Raw genomic sequence first — 16,118 nt, 5'->3', positions numbered from 1 at the left:
GAGGCAGGGACGCCGACGCTACAGCCACTAGGCATGGGCATGGGGGTTGTATATCCAAATGGTATAGAAAATGATGTGCATTGGATTTTCAATAATCAAGGTGTGTAGTGACACAACTCACTGATATCAATAGTGACATGGTCAAAATCCTATATCAAATACAATATCATGTATTTTGTCATAACCAAGCCAACTGATAGACAAATAAAGTGTGTGTGCCTAGATTCTATATCCAGAAAAAATCCAGATTGGGCAAAATAGTTAAACATCACATGATTGTCAGATGTGCACCCAAAAAGGAAAGATCTATATCAATTAATCATATGATATGGTCACAAAAGACAATACCAAAGGGGGAGACATCTTACCCATTTTGTACCCGTGTGGACCAGCAGTAGAAGCAGCCCCCTATGTATGTGATATGGTTAGATGGGAACTGTTAATGTGTGATTGGTGAGGACGTGGTGCAGAAAGTAGAGTTTTTCCAAGAGTGGGCGGTGGGACTGTGGAAGGTTCGAGGGGTGGAAGCGGAGCTGGGGTGGAGCCTGGACGGAATCTCAAGGGGGCCTGAAAATTTTGCCAGTATGGAGCCCTGAAATTCCTGGTGGCAGCCCTGGCAGCAGGAAACGCTTACTTATAGTTGGACATGTAAAATCTTGTAGTAGAAAAAAATGCAGGTCAACTGCTTATCTAATGTTTGGAGGATACCGGGGCAGCAGCCAGCCCTTTGATTAGTATGAGTGGGCACATGCTGAGTGGTTTAATGGCTGTCTGTCATCCCCAAAATGACAATTAAAGCACTGACGGGGGTAAGTAAGGGGACTTAGTCCCTATAATAATCATGCCTGAATTAAAGTATTAATCATTCTATGAGTGTAAAACGTTCGTTGGCCTGTCTAAATAAACTAATAGCACCGCTGATTGGCTAAATACTAGCCAATATACAGTACAGACCAAAAGTTTGGACACACCTTCTCATTTAAAGATTTTTCTGTATTTTCATGACTATGAAAATTGTACATTCACACTGAAGGCATCAAAACTATGAATTAACACATGTGGAATTATATACTTAACAAAAAAGTGTGAAACAACTGAAAATATGTCTTATATTCTAGGTTCTTCAAAGTAGCCACCTTTTGCTTTGATGACTGCTTTGCACACTCTTGGCATTCTCTTGATGAGCTTCAAGAGGTAGTCAAAGGAAATGGTCTTCCAACAATCTTGAAGGAGTTCCCAGAGATGCTTAGCACTTGTTGGCCCTTTTGCCTTCACTCTGCGGTCCAGCTCACCCCAAACCATCTCGATTGGGTTCAGGTCTGGTGACTGTGGAGGCCAGGTCATCTGGTGTAGCACCCCATCACTCTCCCTCTTGGTCAAATAGCCCTTACTCAGCCTGGAGGTGTGTTTGGGGTCATTGTCCTGTTGAAAAATCAATGATGGTCCAACTAAACGCAAACCGGATGGAATAGCATGCCACTGCAAGATGCTGTAGTAGCCATGCTGGTTCAGTATGCCTTCAATTTTGAATAAATCCCCAACAGTGTCACCAGCAAAGCACCCCTACACCATCACACCTCCTCCTCCATGCTTCACTGTGGGAACCAGGCATGTAGAGTCCATCCGTTCACCTTTTCTGCGTCGCACAAAGACACGGTGGTTGGAGCCAAAGATATCAAATTTGGACTCATCAAACCAATGCACAGATTTCCACTGGTCTAATGTCCATTCCTTGTGTTCTTTAGCCCAAACAAGTCTCTTCTGCTTGTTGCCTGTCCTTAGCAGTGGTTTCCTAGCAGCTATTTTACCATGAAGGCCTGCTGCACAAAGTCTCCTCTTAACAGTTGTTGTAGAGATGTGTCTGCTGCTAGAACTCTGTGTGGCATTGACCTGGTTTCTAATCTGAGCTGCTGTTAACCTCCAATTTCTGAGGCTGGTGACTCGGATAAACTTATCCTCAGAAGCAGAGGTGACTCTTGGTCTTCCTTTCCTGGGGCGGTCCTCATGTGAGCCAGTTTCTTTCTAGCGCTTGATGGTTTTTGCAACTGCACTTGGGGACACTTTCAAAGTGTGCCCAATTTTTCGGACTGACTGACCTTCATTTCTTAAAGTAATGATGGCCACTCGTTTTTCTTTACTTAGCTGCTTTTTTCTTGCTATAATACAAATTCTAACAGTCTATTCAGTAGGACTATCAGCTGTGTATCCACCAGACTTCTGCACAACACAACTGATGGTCCCAACCCCATTTATAAGGCAAGAAATCCCACTTATTAAACCTGACAGGGCACACCTGTGAAGTGAAAACCATTTCCGGTGACTACCTCTTGAAGCTCATCAAGAGAATGCCAAGAGTGTGCAAAGCAGTCATCAAAGCAAAAGGTGGCTACTTTGAAGAACCTACAATATAAGACATATTTTCAGTTGTTTCACACTTTTTTGTTAAGTATATAATTCCACAGGTGTTAATTCATAGTTTTGATGCCTTCAGTGTGAATGTACAATTTTCAAAGTCATGAAAATACAGAAAAATCTTTAAATGAGAAGGTGTGTCCAAACTTTTGGTCTGTACTGTATACTGTTTGATGGCCTACATTAGCTTATGCTAAAAGTTGTATGTACAGGTGCAAAAAAAGATCGCTCTGAAGATGATGCTGGCAAACTCTTTCCCTAATTTTTAAATTTGGAAGGAAAAATCTACTTTTCGCTTGCTGCATGTAAGAATTCTCTGTACCTCTCTTGCTTTTGCTGTCCTCACAGTCTTTGCAACATTTCATGAACAAGTAAAAGCCCCCATCCATGCACCTATGAAAATCGGTCAAATCTGCCGACTTCAGCAAGACAGACCGACCAATTGATATGTATGGGGTTCTCCCAAAGCGTCCCTGACAGATGATATTGAGGTAGTTTTTAAAGTTGAAATTTAAACATCAAACCCTTTTATAGTCGGAGGAAAAAAGTCGCATTTGGCCGCAGATTTCTCCACTCTCTCCCTATTCATAGCTGAAGCTTAGCTGAACTCTCATGTGTTCAGGGGTGTAGACCACGCAGCCGGTATGTAGTCAGTAATCCACGCCTCTCGGTACCTGCCCTTCCTCACACCCATCATCACAATTTCAGCAGGATCACATCCTCAGGAAGCTAGCTGATACTATTGAACAGAATGGTGGATCCGGGCTCCCTGATCTACTGTCCAACCTGCGCCTATTTTTCTGAGACTCCGGGCACTGCAGGCACAATGACATCACTACATGTCAATAGACCATGTGTTATTTTATATGTCATGTTTCTTGGTCTCTTTATTTGGCTCCTAGGGATGTTTTGTACTATTTGTTTATGACAATATATGTATGTATGACTATATATCGGGATATACTCACACCTACACGTAGCAATATTTCTTCAAGGATTTTCTACAAGGATCTTCAAGATCTTTTTCTTTCCTGTTTTCTTACATTCTCGGAGGCAAAAATGATAATGTAACTGAAATGATCCCTAAGATGACAATATTTCATGGCTATTTAAATTCCACATATCTGATCTGGATAATCTCTGGATAATCTCTTGTTCTGAGCTTTCATTTGGCTCAGAGAGCGGGAGCTGTTCTCTCTCTGTGCTTCCTAATGATGGGCGATCATTAATCATTCTTTCTGTCTTGAAATGCAGGGCATCTGTCAGGTTGTATGTTTTTTCGGTGTTTCTGTAGATGCATATTTTGCTATGTGGTTGGTATTTGCTTGGCACTGCTGGGGAAATATTGGCACTGTACAGCAGTATTTTCTAGTTTGGCCAAGCAAGCCCCGCATTAAAGGCCTCCATACACATTAGAGAAATGTGTACAAATGAATGTGCATTGGGCCTTCTCAAGGGAAGAATTGGGCAAGTTGAATTTTTAAAATCCTGATTTTTTTGTTCTTCCAGGAGATAAGTGCCTTTCAGAGCAATTGTTTCACAGTGCCTTAGGGTGCATTCACAATGGCTAATTATTGTGCATGCTCATTCCTAAGCACACTCATTTCCTATATAAATAGGCGGCCAAACGCCCAATGAATGAGCAAAAGGCTCATTTTTCCGGAGGCACACTCTGTTGTGTAAATAGATGTCCTGCGGAGAACTACTGTGTCAGTCTACACTAATAGAAATATCTATTGACCATTCTGTGTGCATGGAAATGTGGTCGGCCTGTGTAAACAGGCTATTAATTGACTGTTAATCGGATTCTAGGTAGCTGATCAGGGGCTGTTTAATAGCCACCATTGGTCAGTGTTATCAAGTCAGGTGAGTCGAACATACAAGTTTATGGTGTAGTGCCAAGAAATATCTCTCGGCTGAGCTGCTGCCAATGGTTATCTAAGCTGAGACTACACACTGAATATGGCAGCAAAACACGTCATAGAATCATAGAATGTTAGCGTTGGAATGGACCTCCACGGTCATCTGGTCCAACCCCCTGCTCAATGCAGGATTCACTATACCATCTCAGACAGATGTCTGTCCAGTCTCTGTGTGAACACTTCCATTGAAGGGGAACTCACCACCTCTCCTGGCCACCTGTTCCACTCATTGATCACCCTCACTATCAAAAAGTTTTTTCTAATATCTAATCTGTATCTTCTCCCATTCAATTTCATCCCATTGTTTCTAGTCTTTCCTTGTGCAAAAGAGAATAAAGATGATCCTTCTACAAAGTGACAGCCCTTGAGATATTTGTAGACAGCTATTAAGTCTCCTCTCAGTCTTCTCTTTTGCAAGCTAAACATTCCCAAATCCTGTAACCGTTCCTCATAGGACATTGTGACGTGTAATCCACATGATTCAGAGAGTCAGAGGTTGGTTTCCTTGGTACAGAGGAGGACCAAAACAGAGCAGAAAACGCAGGAATCAAGCCATCAGAAAGCAGATTAACGTCAGTACTAGAGAAGATCTTATGAAATTAAAATTCGCCAGTTTCACTACATTTTCCCCAAAAATTAGATTTGTGGTGAATAAATTTGCTCAGATTAGAGAAAGATCTCAAAATGTTAAAATTTGTACGTGAATTAATATACAGCAATTATCTTAGGATGTGAGACTCACTAATTCACGATATTACAGCAATTTATGTGAGAATTCATTAAAATCTAATTTTATTATTATTTAAAAAGTGTTAGACTGATAGACAAATGATGGTGACACTAACCAGTGGTTGTGGTTCTACCCTAGGGACTGTATGAGTTCTTGAGCAAAAATCACTTGATGAATCCAATGATGGAAGAAACGCATCGGGAGGTGCAAGAAAAAGGGATGAAAAGAGCCAAAACAACATAGTAGGGTCAGCTGTGGACTGCCTTGTTAGGGCGTGAGTTTGGGATTTGAGGGTCAGGGAGATTTTAACAAATTCCAAACATAACTACCACTTTCCCATTTCTCTGTGAGGGGATCTTCTATAGAGGTGAGATCTTTCCATTTTTTATATCTACTAGAGTGTTGTGACATCGTCAAAACCTCATATATACCTTCACAGAGTGATGATATAATTTGTTTGTATATGTCCAATATGCAAATAACATGATATCAGATATGTCAGCTCAAATAGACTCTTTGGGTATGTGTATTCTATATTCTATATCACCAACAGCTGTTGGTTTATGTCTTGTCAACCACTGTTGACTTGGATGAAGATATCCCAGCGTAATAGACAAACACTTTATCATCAACCACTGCTGATGCACAAAAAGAAACGAGAAAAGTTTGTTTTTTTCTCGGATATACACTATATAAATGGAGACTCAAGTATATATATAAAGATTGTAAACGATACCTATAAACTATATAATATATGAGATACTCAGAGAGATTCCTCTTATAAATGACCAAAAATAGATTTATTGTCATAGTAGATTCCAACATTGTTTTATTAAGTGTTGTACAGTTCACAGACTGCACTAACTACTAACTAAATCCATTGCCCTTAATTTCTGTATCAGTCTAACAATTTTTAAATAATTAATAATACAATTAGATTTAAATGAATTCTCATATAAACTGCTGTAATATTAAGTTGCATGTTGGCCGCAAATTTAAGGAAATTTGACTGCGCGTATCAATCCACTCATATCTAGTCACTACTAATCTTAACTGTATTACAAACGCATCTTACAAGATCATTTTTTGTCTGGCAGTGCTTCTTTAATTTAAAGGGGTTTCCTTCAAGTTAAAAAAAAACCTTTATATTAAGTCTAAATTTCAAACTCTTTGAATTTAAGAGGTGAAGGACCAAATTCCTGCACACCCTGAGCCCCTCTAATCTTATTGACCTCCTGTTGCTTGTATCTACTGTATGTTTGGTTTCAAGTCCAACTTTTTGTTTGTCCTGTTATTTGCAGAAGTGAATTCCTGGAAGACAAATATACCTTTACCCAGCAGCGGTGATTCACGGCTTGTGGATGTCAGTGATCCTGTTACCAGGCATCTGATTTGTTAGTTTTATTTCAGTATTACAATATAGTACAGAATTGTCTTCAACTTTCTTTAGATTTTAAAATTGGTTCTCTAAGGTGCATATTCCAGGCAGTGAAGAAATCGGATCAGAGCACCCTGCATCTGAGCCCAACGTTTAATGAGCATGAAAGGAAGAGCTCCTGGCATTTATGTCAAAATTACCTGCCTGCACCTATTCACCCGCTGGTAGCCAAAACCGTGTAATTTTGTTTTCCATCGGGGTCCTATGCAACAACATATCATTTTTCACCTGTGTAGAAAAGTGCAGCAAACTACACTTTCTTATATAGCTGGCCGCTGCAGAAACATATCCCAGTATATGTTTTTTCTTTCTTTCTTTCTTTCTTTCTTTCTTTCTTTCTTTCTGTTTCTCTCTCTTCCTTTCTCTGTTTCTCTCTCTTCCTTTCTCTGTTTCTCTCTTCTCTTTATTTTTTTCTTTAGCTCTCTTTCTTCTTTCGTCTTTTCGCTTTCTTCTTTCTCTTTCTTTCTCTCCTCTCCTTTCTTTCCCCATCTCTCTCTTTTTCTCTTCTCTCTATTTCTTTCGTCTCTTTTTCGCTCTTTCTTCTTTCTCTCTTTATCTTTCTCTGTTTCTTCCTCTTTCTTTTCTTTCTCTCTCCTCTCTCTCTGCTTCTCTCCCCTTCCTTTCTCTATTTCTCCTTCTCTCTCTTTCTTTCTTTCTTTCCCATATATCGTCTTTCTATTTCCTTACCCCTATCCTATCCTTGGTGTGCTGTAATGGTAGCTGTTTTCTCATATCGGTAGTCTCAGCGATGTCCACCACTGTCTGCTTACATAGTGACACATGTCCGAGCCGTCAGTCAGAGGTCTATGACATGAGTGTACACTGTATATCCAATAAAAGGTTTGAATGCTGTTTATGCAGAACCCAAATAAGTTCATAGCGCATTTACCTGGTTTAGGTTGGAATGGACTATGGGGTAAATGAAGATTTGTGCACCAAAAGGGGGACCATGAATCTTAGCAAAGGGAAATCCCCAAAGTTAAGAAATAATGTGGGGAGCGTCTAACTGGGCTTTCTAATACAGATTACTAATGAGTGATGGATAGTGTAACTAAACTGGATTAGGATGGGTTGCAGGGACACTTTGTCACCCACCAAACACTTGACATCTCAGAGCACAAGCAATTAAAACGTTATCAGTTATGTAAGGAGCACGATCAGCAACATAGGTGGAATTGCAGTAGTAGTATGAGCTCTTTGGGAGGGGTGGTCAAAACTGGCAACAGATTCACTTTAATAAATCCAAAGAAAATAGAGCAAATGCACATTGATGACCAATAAATGCTTTTAGAACACTTAAGGACAGGTGCTGACGGCCGTAGATTTTCTTATCTGAGAGAATTGGGCCGATTACGCAAATTATACTGTGATCAGAGTGTGATCATCGTGTGATCCAATTCTCTCGGATAAGGAGAAGATGGTGAAAAAATGTATCCATTGTGCCAGTCCATGGAAATCAGACTCCACTCATATGTCATCCGAGTGCAGTCCTATGATTTCCATGCACTCATTGATTAGCATGGCCGAGTGCGATCAGATTATCAGATTAAGGGCTCATACTCACTGGCGAGTAAAACGGATGAGTGCAATCTGGTAAAACATCGGATTGCACTCGGACCAATGTTAATCAATGAGTGACATCTCATCTGCAGTTTTTTTCTCAGCTGAAATGCTGCGATTTGCCACGTATCTCATACGAGACTCGGCAATGCAAGTCAATGGGTGCCTGAAAAAAATCGCACGGTGCCATACGATTTTCACGAACCCGTCTCTTTAAAAAAAAAGTTGTCAATTCATCAGCCCCGTACAGTTGTTACAATACAGCGGTACCCGACAATTTAGAATAGAAAGAATAGATCTACACACATAGAATAGATAGATAGAAAGATGTCAGTCACATATATCATTAGTACAGTGACCCTGCTGGTTTCTATACTTGTCATTTATTGTTAAATTAAAGAATTAAAAAAAAAATCGTCGTGGGGGCCCCCATAATTTTATAGTCTAGCAGAGGTTAAGCAGACGGCTGGGGCAGATGTTTGAAGCCTGGGAAGGGGGTAATACCCATGGAGCTTTCCAGGCTACTAATATCAGCCGCCAGCTGAATACCTAGCCTTTACTGGCTATTAAAATGGGGGACCCAAAAAAAAGACATGGGGTCCCCCTATTTTAACAGCTAGCAAAAGCTATGCAGACAGCTGGGGACTGGTATTAATAGCCTAGGAAGGGGCAATGAATATTGGCCCCCTCCCAGGCTAGAAACACCAGCCCTCAGCTGCACCAGAAATGGTCATCCATAAGATGCGCCAATTCTGTCACATAGCCTCGCTCTTCCCACTGCCATATAGTGGTGGCAGTGGAGTAATAGGGCTGGGGTTGATGTCGGTGTAACATACCTGGCGGCGTCCTTGCATGGTGGTCCATCTCCCACTGTGCAAGAGCGCGCACTTGATCTCCAGTCCAGAATGTCTCTCTGGCTTCCCTCCATGCTGTCTGTTTGTGTCTGTTTCTGCTGCTTAAGGGCGGCGCCCTATCACTTCCTGCTTTTTGTACCTGCTGTGGGTCACACCCCTTGTGCGTCCTCAGCCTATTGCTGTCTGTCACCTGGTATATAGCTCAGCTGCTCCGATCTATCCCGGCCTGAGCATAGTGTTTCATTCAGTGTGTGCTTTCACTCTGGAGGTGCCAGGTCCCGTTCTTTGTCTCCTGTCTTGCGGTATCAGTTCCCGTGTCTGAACTGAGTCCTGTCTATGTCTCCTGCCTTGCGGTATCAGTTCCCGTGTCTGAACTGTGTCCTGTCTATGTCTCCTGCCTTGCGGTATCAGTTCCCGTGTCTGAGCTGAGTCCTGTCTTTGTCTCCTGCCTTGCGGTATCAGTTCCCGTGTCTGAACTGAGTCCTGTCTGTGTACTCTTGCCTGCTGCCTTTCCTGGAGGCTGTATTTCCAGGCCTGTCTGAACACGCTCCTAGCCTGTTCCTCCCGCCTTCTAGGGGCCGATTACCTAGATCCGTTCCTGTATCTTGTCTGTCCTGTCCGAACAAGCTCCTTGCCTGTTCGTCCCGCCTCTCTGGGGGCTGATTACCCAGACCTGCTCCTGTATCTTGTCTGAACACGCTCCTTGCCTGTTCGTCCCGCCTCTCTGGGGGCCGTATTCCCAGACCCGCTCCTGTGTCCCGCTGCAGTGTCGGTCTCGTCCGTACACTCAGTTCCAGTCTGTACTCTCTCCTATCTTTCATCTGTCTTTTCTCTATGTCCGTTCCTTTCCTTTTTCTGCAGAGTCTGAACTCGTACCTAACTCCTGCCTGTTGTCTCTGTACTCCCGTTTGTGAGTTTGTGGTCCACTCGCTACTTCACTGCAAGTACCCTGTGGGTGTCTGGCTCTGCCTTTCCCTTCCTGTCTGTTCCGTGTGAACAGAGCCCTGTCCCCCCTACTCAGCCTTGCCTGCTCTGACTCCTTTGCTCACTGCTCCGGCGGTTCTAGCCTGCTCTGACTCCTTTGCTTACCGCTCCGGCGGTTCTAGCCTGCTCTGACTCCTTTGCTTACCGCTCCGGCGGTTCTAGTCTGCTCTGACTCCTTTGCTTACAGCTCCGGCGGTTCTAGTCTGCTCTGACTCCTTTGCTTACCGCTCCGGCGGTTCTAGTCTGCTCTGACTCCTTTGCTTACCGCTCCGGCGGTTCTAGTCTGCTCTGACTCCTTTGCTTACCGCTCCGGCGGTTCTAGTCTGCTCTGACTCCTTTGCTTACCGCTCCGGCGGTTCTAGCCTGCTCTGACTCCTTTGCTCGCTGCTCCGGCAGCCTTGCTCCGCTCTGACCCTTTTGCTTGCTGCTCCGGTAGTCTTGCTCCACTCTTGCTCACCGCTCCAGGCGGCCTCGTCCTGCTTTACTCTTGCTCACTGCTCCGGCAGTCTCGCTCAGCTCTGATCCTTTGTTCACCGCTCCTGGCGGCCTTGTCCTGCTCTACTCTTGCTCACTGCTCCAGGCGGCCTTGTCCTGCCCTGTTCTCGCTCACCTCTCTGGGCGGCCTCACTCTGCTGTGTTTGTCCGCCACATCTGTGGTTCTGTTCCTGAGTCCCAGTGTGTACTGGGTCCTATCCCGCCAGTGTCCCTACCTGCTAGTGCCTCCCTGTCTGCACTCTAGCTGTGCTTGCCTGTACCCCTCTGCCTGTATTGTTCCTGAGTCCCAGTGTGTACTGGGTCCTATCCCGCCTGTGTTCCTACCTGCTAGTGCCTCCCTGTCTGCACTCTAGCTGTGCTTGCTTGTACCCCCCTGCCTGCATACCCGCCTGCCTGCATACCAGTCGTGCCTGCCTATACCCACCAGTCTGTGTGCCAGCCTACCAGTCTGTTCCTGTATTCCCCTGTGTGGGTCAACCCCCGTGTCCGGAGTTTGACCTGGAGTAGCACCTGGTCCCTCTGCCCGGTTTCTCCCTGGTGCACTGGCGTCGTATGCCGTCGTGCCACCTTGGTCGGATCGGCCAGATACTTAGTCACGCCCCTCCAGGCACTCTTCGGTCCATGGTCCAGTGGAACCACAACACCCGCACACGCCAGTCAGTCCGGGCGTGTGCATTACAGCATGCTCAGGCCATGGTTCCCGTTGAGCCCCACGTCCTTCGCTCTCTGAGAAGTTTTCCAGCGAATACATGCATTAAAATAAATAAATAAAATTTTTTTTTTCCTTAGCTGAGTTCCAGGCGAATTACGCACCGTCCAGATGGATCTATCAGCTCTCGTTCCTGCGGATCCGCCACGTTACTATGGGGATCCAAGACAGTGTCGTGCATTTGTGGAGCAATGCATGCTACACTTTAAGGCCTACCCTCTCTATTTTCCTTCCGATTGGGCTAAAGTGGCCTTTATGATTGACTACCTAGCGGGTGATGCCTTGAAATGGGTCGCCCCCCTATGGGAAGCATGGGATCCTGTCGTCCTTGACCTGCAGGCCTTCCTGGTGGCCTTTCGTATGGTCTTCGAGGACCCTAACCCTGAAGCCCCTGCTGAAGCTTCACTTCCCAATATCCCGGAGCAGCCCCGACGGGTAATGTGTGTGGGTAGCGCAATAGTCCTCCAGCCCAATGAGACTACTGCCCACCCAGAATCCTCACAAGGTGACTACGCTTTCCGGAATACTTCTCCCAACCTCAAGAGGCAGTCCAGACGTGCTAGACGTAGAGGCAAGCCGTCACGCCAGGGTCTGTCCTCCCTGAGACCTCCTGACCCCAACCTTGAAGTCTCTACTGAAGCTTCATCTCCCTGTATCCCGGAGAAGCCCCAACGGGTAATGTGCGTGGGTAGTGCACCAGTTCTCCTGCCCGAAGAGACTTCTGCCCATCCAGACTCCACACAGGAGAACTTCCTGCACCCGGCATCAGATGCTTCACCCACTTTAACCGGTGTGCATGTCCAAGGATGCTCCAAAGCTGTGGTTACCTCAGAGTCTGTGCACCTCTACTACCTGGTGGAGGACCCCCTGTTGCCTCCTGAATCCTCCGGGATACCACTCGATGACAAATGGAGAGAGACTTCTCTACACCCGGTACTCGATACTTTGTCCGCTTCGTCCTGTGAGCCTGACAATGGGTACCCCAAAGTTGTAGTTACCCCCGAGTCTCTACACCCCTCCGACCAGGCGGAGGACCTCCAGTTGTCTCCTGAACCCTTCGGGGTGCTACCTGGTAGCGAAAGGACAGAGACTCTCCTATACTCTGTACCTGATACCTCGCTCGCTTCGTCCAGTGAGTCCAACCTAGTGTACTCCGAAGCAGAGGTTACTCCCGAGTCTCTACACCCCTCCGACCAGGCGGAGGACCTCCAGTTGTCTCCAGAACCCTTCGGGGTGCTACCTGGTAGCGAAAGGACAGAGACTCTCCTATACTCTGTACCTGATACCTCGCTCGCTTCGTCCACTGAGTCCAACCTAGTGTACTCCGAAGCAGTGGTTACTCCCGAGTCTCTACACCCCTCCGACCAGGCGGAGGACCTCCAGTTGTCTCCAGAACCCTTCTGGGTGCCACCTGGTGGTGAATGGACAGAGACTTTCCTATATCCTAGATCTGATACCTCGCTTGCTTCGTCCAGTGAGTCCGACCTAGTGTACTCTGAAGCAGAGGTTACCTGTGAGTCTCTACACCCCTCTGACCAGGCGGAGGACCGCCAGTTGTCTCCAGAACCCTTCGGGGTGCCACCTGGTGGTGAATGGACAGAGACTTTCCTATACTCGGTACCCGATACCTCGCCTGCTTCGTCCAGTGAGTCCGACCTAGTGTACTCTGAAGCAGATGTTTTCTCTGAGCCTCTGCACTCTTCTGACCCGGCGGAGGACCTCCAGTTGTTTCCTGAATCCTCCGGGGTACCACCAGATAACAAAGAGACAGTGACTTTTCCTCATTATGTACCTGATAACCCGTCTATTTCTTCCTTGACAAGATGTACCTCGAAGCAGAGATTACCCCCAAGTCTCTGTCCCCCTCCAACCCGGTGAAGGACTTCCAGTTGTCTCCTGTACCCTCTGGGGTGCCACCTGAAAATATGTGGAGAGAGACTTCCTTGTGTGCTGTTCCTGGTACTCCACCCGTTTCGTCTGTTGCTGAGGATGGCTGGATAGGAGGTAGCATCCTAGCTAACCAGATGAGATCAGTTTTTCCTGTGGACAGTGGAAGTGATCTCCTTGAAGTGAACGACTGGTCCTCGAATTCCCTGCGGAAGATTCTGGCAGGCCTGAATAAGAGGGGGCGTAAGGGGGGGGGTACTGTAACATACCTGGCGGCGTCCTTGCATGGTGGTCCATCTCCCACTGTGCAAGAGCGCGCACTTGATCTCCAGTCCAGAATGTCTCTCTGGCTTCCCTCCATGCTGTCTGTTTGTGTCTGTTTCTGCTGCTTAAGGGCGGCGCCCGATCACTTCCTGCTTTTTGTACCTGCTGTGGGTCACACCCCTTGTGCGTCCTCAGCCTATTGCTGTCTGTCACCTGGTATATAGCTCAGCTGCTCCGATCTATCCCGGCCTGAGCATAGTGTTTCATTCAGTGTGTGCTTTCACTCTGAAGGTGCCAGGTCCCGTTCTTTGTCTCCTGTCTTGCGGTATCAGTTCCCGTGTCTGAACTGAGTCCTGTCTATGTCTCCTGCCTTGCGGTATCAGTTCCCGTGTCTGAACTGTGTCCTGTCTATGTCTCCTGCCTTGCGGTATCAGTTCCCATGTCTGAACTGAGTCCTGTCTGTGTACTCTTGCCTGCTGCCTTTCCTGGAGGCTGTATTTCCAGGCCTGTCTGAACACGCTCCTAGCCTGTTCCTCCCGCCTTCTAGGGGCCGATTACCTAGATCCGTTCCTGTATCTTGTCTGTCCTGTCTGAACACGCTCCTTGCCTGTTCGTCCCGCCTCTCTGGGGGCCGATTACCCAGACCTGCTCCTGTATCTTGTCTGAACACGCTCCTTGCCTGTTCGTCCCGCCTCTCTGGGGGCCGTATTCCCAGACCCGCTCCTGTGTCCCGCTGCAGTGTCGGTCTCGTCCGTACACTCAGTTCCAGTCTGTACTCTCTCCTATCTTTCATCTGTCTTTTCTCTATGTCCGTTCCTTTCCTTTTTCTGCAGAGTCTGAACTCGTACCTAACTCCTGCCTGTTGTCTCTGTACTCCCGTTTGTGAGTTTGTGGTCCACTCGCTACTTCACTGCAAGTACCCTGTGGGTGTCTGGCTCTGCCTTTCCCTTCCTGTCTGTTCCGTGTGAACAGAGCCCTGTCCCCCCTACTCATCCTTGCCTGCTCTGACTCCTTTGCTCACTGCTCCGGCGGTTCTAGCCTGCTCTGACTCCTTTGCTCACCGCTCCGGCGGTTCTAGTCTGCTCTGACTCCTTTGCTTACCGCTCCGGCGGTTCTAGTCTGCTCTGACTCCTTTGCTTACAGCTCCGGCGGTTCTAGTCTGCTCTGACTCCTTTGCTTACCGCTCCGGCGGTTCTAGTCTGCTCTGACTCCTTTGCTTACCGCTCCGGCGGTTCTAGTCTGCTCTGACTCCTTTGCTTACCGCTCCGGCGGTTCTAGCCTGCTCTGACTCCTTTGCTCGCTGCTCCGGCAGCCTTGCTCCGCTCTGACCCTTTTGCTCGCTGCTCCGGTAGTCTTGCTCCACTCTTGCTCACCGCTCCAGGCGGCCTCGTCCTGCTTTACTCTTGCTCACTGCTCCGGCAGTCTCGCTCAGCTCTGATCCTTTGTTCACCGCTCCTGGCGGCCTTGTCCTGCTCTACTCTTGCTCACTGCTCCAGGCGGCCTTGTCCTGCCCTGTTCTCGCTCACCTCTCTGGGCGGCCTCACTCTGCTGTGTTTGTCCGCCACATCTGTGGTTCTGTTCCTGAGTCCCAGTGTGTACTGGGTCCTATCCCGCCAGTGTCCCTACCTGCTAGTGCCTCCCTGTCTGCACTCTAGCTGTGCTTGCCTGTACCCCTCTGCCTGTATTGTTCCTGAGTCCCAGTGTGTACTGGGTCCTATCCCGCCTGTGTTCCTACCTGCTAGTGCCTCCCTGTCTGCACTCTAGCTGTGCTTGCTTGTACCCCCCTGCCTGCATACCCGCCTGCCTGCATACCAGTCGTGCCTGCCTATACCCACCAGTCTGTGTGCCAGCCTACCAGTCTGTTCCTGTATTCCCCTGTGTGGGTCAACCCCCGTGTCCGGAGTTTGACCTGGAGTAGCACCTGGTCCCTCTGCCCGGTTTCTCCCTGGTGCACTGGCGTCGTATGCCGTCGTGCCACCTTGGTCGGATCGGCCAGATACTTAGTCACGCCCCTCCAGGCACTCTTCGGTCCATGGTCCAGTGGAACCACAACACCCGCACACGCCAGTCAGTCCGGGCGTGTGCATTACAGCCGGCTTATAATGAACTTTCCCACGGTCGCTGTGCCGGAAAATGATGTCAGCGCATGCATGGTGAGAACTTTCCCCACGCTCGCGCTGACGTCAATGAGGTGAACTGAGTTCATTTGACCTGAACTCAGCTCATCTTGATGCCGTCGCAGCGAGACACTGAGGAGTGCACAAATTATATCTAATGATATAATGCAGTTTTATTGCAGTTTTATTGTCTCCTGTTGTCTTAAGCTAGTTGATTGATTGCTAACGAGTTAAATCTGTGTAGATCTAAGCAGATACGTCCATATATATTGAGACATAGTCAAGGGGCAGCATTTATGCAGGGGCATTTATGCATACTTTATCGAAGTGCCGCGGCAGTTAGAAAATGGCAGTTGGGCAGGAGACAGGTAAGACATGCAAGACAATTAAAAAAACTTGCTTTCAGTTCATCTGTTTTGCAAACAGTATTCACCATTTGTATCTGTGCCATTTATATTCTGGCTGCTACAATCATCCACATTCACCATTCTCCCACAAATTCGACACACTTCATCCATATTAACCCCTCACTCCTCTCTTCTCCTATGTACAGTTGTCATGCTCTCTTCAAAATGTTATACCACGCAGATCCATTCCCACCATACAACACAGGAAATGCTCTCACAAATCACTCAACCATCTGCTCACTCTCTGTATCTTCCTTCTTTTAGTCGCAGGTGATATTTCTCCCAACCCAGGACCCTCCAGTAATAATAACACTAACTCTTTCCCTGTTAGATTCAGAA

The sequence above is a fragment of the Phyllobates terribilis genome, unplaced genomic scaffold (assembly GCF_046119375.1).
Source record: "Phyllobates terribilis strain yellow unplaced genomic scaffold, ASM4611937v1 Scaffold_4__5_contigs__length_816908805, whole genome shotgun sequence".
In the NCBI taxonomy this organism is placed as follows: Eukaryota; Metazoa; Chordata; class Amphibia; order Anura; family Dendrobatidae; genus Phyllobates; species Phyllobates terribilis.
This window is presented reverse-complemented; position numbering follows the sequence as displayed.